This window comes from Podarcis tiliguerta (assembly GCF_965153285.1).
Source record: "Podarcis tiliguerta genome assembly, chromosome: 6".
Taxonomy (NCBI): domain Eukaryota; kingdom Metazoa; phylum Chordata; class Lepidosauria; order Squamata; family Lacertidae; genus Podarcis; species Podarcis tiliguerta.
In genome coordinates this window covers 12695510-12700522 of record NC_139539.1, presented here as the reverse complement: position 1 = coordinate 12700522, position 5013 = coordinate 12695510, and positions in this window count along the sequence as shown.

Sequence of the window (5013 nt, the reverse complement as noted above, 5' to 3'; positions counted from 1 at the left end):
TGTTAATCGTCAGCTGCAAAAAGAAATTGGCTCACTGGAGAAAGCTGTGACTGGCTAGCCCACACACTGAACAGTAATTGTTTTATTAAGTAGCAAGGATACATGGCAAAATTTTGCTGCATGTTCCACTTGCCCCCCCCTTTTTTTACTGTAAGTTTAGCACATCCCGTCTTCTATCTTTCACTTTTTGCTATGTTGCACAAGTTCATCTCCTGGCTTCTTTGTTCCTTGAGCTGCGTTATGTCTGTAACATTATGTTCCAGTACAACTGAGGAGCAGCAAAACACTGGGCACTGGGCAGTTAAAGCAATTCTCAATCAAAACAGGTTGTTATTGTTAAGTTGTGGGCGACCGAACCACCAACCTTCTGATCGGCAAGCCCTAGGCTCTGTGGTTTAACCCACAGTGCCACCCGTGTCCCACACACTTCCAGAGGTAACACTAAATAAGTTACTTCTGGTAAATGAGCCACCATAGCCGTTTAGTGGACCATAAAAATTTGTGTCCCAGGCTTTTTAGACTCATCTACCCATCTGAAACCAAAGGGGCACGTTGGTGGCCAGATGTGAAATATATTGGCATTGTTTTCAACTCTCCTTCTCCACTAAATAGTAGAGTCGACCTTGTTCCTGGTTCACAATTCCAGTTTGCACATGTGAGGGCTCACAATCCACTCCATAAAGAAAACTCAGGGCCTAAAACCATTCTCCCTGGTATTACGCCAAATGTCTGTGAAATAGCTGCCCTATCTCTTCTCAAAGACAGATTCATTGCTCATGTTTGTACATTATCTCACTAATGCCAGGGCAGCAGTTTACTGAATCTGGCAGCAACATGCTGTACCGTCCTGCCAGGGTGTCCTTAAGACTCTGTCTCAAGCTCATTGCTCACCTTCCCATAAGACAACCACAGCTGTACAAGCACAACTTACCAGGCGATTGATTTTGAAAAGGAAGGAAGGAGGAAACATTAGCTAACTCCAATTTCTAGATAATTTGCTGTTGCAAGTTAGGACAAGCACTTGAAGTTTCTTTGGGGGAAAAACGCTAGGGGGTGAAAGGCATATTTGGAGAGAGGCTAAACAAATGTGGTTTGCTGCCAGAAAGCCCTTCCCTGAGGCCTGGGGCACAACTTGAGGTGTTTTGGCTCACTAGCAATACATGCGAGTAAAAAGGTCTTGACTTTCAGGGTGTGTGTCACTGCTCTGTCCAGCTGCTGAGTAGATTGTTCCTCAGGCACCGGGAGCAGATCCTGCAAGAGATTTATCTCAGGGTTCTTCCTAAAGGGATATACTGTCCAAACTTCCAGCCTGACGCCTTCTAGGAAATCTGCACATGCCCAGGTACATTAATCCCTGGTATTTGTCAAAGCAACTGCAGAACAACTTTGAACAGTTCTGCTCACAGACTTGTCATCATGATGGCAAAAGACTTCGAGAATTCCGCCCTTCCTAGGCACAGAAAGCCTGAACTACGTGCTGATTTTTAATGTTTTCCTCACCAACTTGAATCTCCTAAGGATTTCTACAGGACATCATGAAATCATTGATAATGTCAACAGCAGTTTACGATACCACTTTCTCCTCAGATGTGTGGCAACACAGGAGCAAAATGGAAAAGTTTGCCACAGGAGTGGATGATAGTGTAGCCATTATAAAAAAGTAATTAATTAATTAATTAATTAGGTCTTTATTAAGGGCCCCTGAGGGACGCGGGTGGCGCTGTGGGTTAAAGCCTCAGCACCTAGGGCTTGCCGATCGAAAGGTCGGCGGTTCGAATCCCCGCGGCGGGGTGCGCTCCCGTTGTTCGGTCCCAGCGTCTGCCAACCTAGCAGTTCGAAAGCACACCTGGGTGCAAGTAGATAAATAGGGACCGCTTACTAGCAGGAAGGTAAACGGCGTTTCCGTGTGCGGCTCTGGCTCGCCAGAGCAGTGTTGTCACGCTGGCCACATAACCCGGAAGTGTCTTCGGACAGCACTGGCCCCCGGCCTCTTTGAGTGAGATGGGCGCACAACCCTAGAGTCTGTCAAGACTGGCCCGTACGGGCAGGGGTACCTTTACCTTTACCTTTAAGGGCCTCTGAAGGGACTTATAGCGAAGGACTTCTATATAGATAAAAGAACATACAACTGTCAAACTTCAAACATAAATCAGGATGGAAGATAAGAGATATAATTTACCCTAAGTGCTATAAAACTACTAAAACAAAGCACTATCCTCTCAAAGTTATTCCTTTCAGATTAAGAGAAATGCAAATTTAGGAGGACAGCCATGCTGCAGTTCTTTTACATTGTTTCAGAAAGTGTGCATTGGGTAGATTTGCCTTTAAATGGAAACTGAATCAAATTTCACCCTAATCACGATGCACATGATGAGTACAGTTCAAGACAATAATAAACAAATCCACATGGCCACCTAAAGGCCTTTCTTCTCAGTGTCTGCCTACAACCCAGATGAGCAGCATGTTTCCTATTTGTGGCTTGGATCCTCCCTGTCCACTTTCATTCAAGGTCAAATCTTCTGTAGGGACCGCAATTAATGCTTCTTCCAACCAGAAACATGTGTCTTTCTAATCCTGATAGAGCCAAAATCTCAACCAAGCAATTTTGAGTGGTTTGACAGTACCATAAAGATTAGGGAACGTAAGTATTAATAGCGGTGATCCCCAAGAACCAGGACAGTTTCAAAACAGTCCCATCTTTCCAAATTATGTTTGATCTTTTCAATTGCTCTGCTCCAGCTTAAGTTAAACAATGCTGATAGGTCTCATTTCTGCTTCATGCCTCTGCATCTATTGGAGTTGTCTGAGCAGTCAAAGCCCAGTTTGCTACAGACTCCAGAATGAGCTTCAGCTGAAAGATTTATTACTGACCATGCTGACTTTTCCTGACCCAGCTATTGGGCTGTAGCAATCCATTACATGGTAAAGATTAAGTTAAGGGGAGTAAGGGCTGCTCTAATGACAGCCTTGCACCATCTGCAAACAAAGATAGGCTAGCTTGGCTTTGACCTACCCTAATTCCCCTAAAGTTTATTGTTTCTGAAAGAAATGGTTAAGACAAAAGAATGATTTAGGCCTGTTTGGTGTAGGAGTTTGTGCGGTGGTCTTGCACCTGGGAGACAAAGGTTCAAATCCCCACTTGGCCACACAGCTTGGACCACTCACTGTCTCTCGACCTAACCTACCTCAGAGGGTTGTTAGGAGGAGGAAAGGGGGATCTATAAAAGTAATGGTAAATAAATTAAAAGAACAGAGACGACAGTGGACAATCACGCATTGCCCACCTGGTCAGTGAAATTGTTCAGCTTACTTATGAGCTGAACGATGCCCTTTCTGTAGGAGTCCAATGTCCTTAAATTAGTCCAGTTTCTAAACTGTGTGCCAACACTGAATGCTTCTGAACATTGAACCAGACAGCACACAGGAGATTCTGATTGTCTTAGTCCCCTCCTCTTGTTATAGTTTAATGTAGCTGGACTGGAGAGGGGGTCCAGCTTTGGGGGAAAGCTCCCCCTTCTGCCTGCGTCATTTCCTCAATAAAGATACCTGTCTGTTTTCCATCACGAGACAGATACCAGCTTGGGAGGGCGACTTGGATCTGAGAAACAGAGTTGTGCTGGAGGGGAAAGGGTTAAACCTTCTCCCTGTGCCATGGCCCCAAGCTGACTCAGCCTCCTTTTAAACTCCACCTGCTTTTAACTTGAAGAGGGGGAAACAAACAGGAAATTAGGAGCAAAGTGTGATTTGAAACACTGTGTATGTTGGGGAGCTGCTCTGGCTGCATTTTAAGCCTCTAATGTGTACCCCAAGTTCTCTTCCTCTAAATGTCAAAGCAACTTTTAAGAGCTCAGAGAAACCGCTGTGAAGGTAGGCGATCTTTGCCTACTCTTTGATTAATTCCTCTAAAAATAATTCACCTTCCTTAGGTACTATAAGATTTAGTAAGTGGTGTTTAGAACGGGCATTGAAGCATCATGAAACCTTCCCTGCTTCTCTTGCTTGGAAGATGGATGAGCCAGTCTCTTCATCTCTCTTAAGCTTCTAATTTTGTACTGCAAAGGAACATTTGGATCTTGAAATGCAGGTGGCCAGTGGAGCTCATTTTTGGTACGCACATGGCTGGCGATGAGAACTGGGTGCAGTCCCAGGAGAAGTACAGCGCTCATTGTTCAGGCTTAAAAGCTATGGTTTTCCCAGTAGTGATGTATGGAAGTGAGAGCTGGACCATAAAGAAGGCTGATCGCCAAAGAATTGATGCTTTTGAATTATAGTGCTGGAGGAGACTCCTGAGAGTCCCATGGACTGCAAGAAAATCAAACCTATCCATTCTTAAGGAAATCAGCCCTGAGGTCTCACTGGAAGGACAGGTCCTGAAGCTGAGGCTCCAATACTTTGGCCACCTCATGAGAAGAGAAGACTCCCTGGAAAAGACCCTGATGTTGGGAAAGATGGAGGGCACAAGGAGAAGGGGATGACAGAGGACAAGATGGTTGCACAGTGTTATCGAAGCTACCAGCATGAGTTTGACCAAACTGCGAGAGGCAGTAGAAGACAGGAGTGCCTGGCGTGCTCTGGTCCATGGGGTCACGAAGAGTCGGACACGACTAAACGACTAAACAACAACAACAAATGTGAGAGTGGCTCAGTGGTGAAGGAAAAAAAGGCAATCTGAGCGTCCTCAGAGATTCTCTGGCTTGGTAAAGATTCCCCTCGCAGCCCTTTTGTTTACTAGATTTTAATCTCCTAGGGGTTTATCAAGTTACTGTGATAGTTAAGTATTGATAATTAGCTGACTATTGGTTATTAGCTGATAATTTGAGGAAGATGGCATTTTTATTACTGTACCAGTCGTCTCTTGCTGTTTGTTTGTGTCAGTGAATTGAATAAGGTGCCCGGAAGATAAATATTCAAGTGTCTCTCTCTCCCCCCCCCCTTTAAGTGGGTGTAGCTGGTGTTCAAATGAGCCTGGAGGAGGTGGGGCCAGGCAAGATCAACAATACCTGTGAAAGGCAT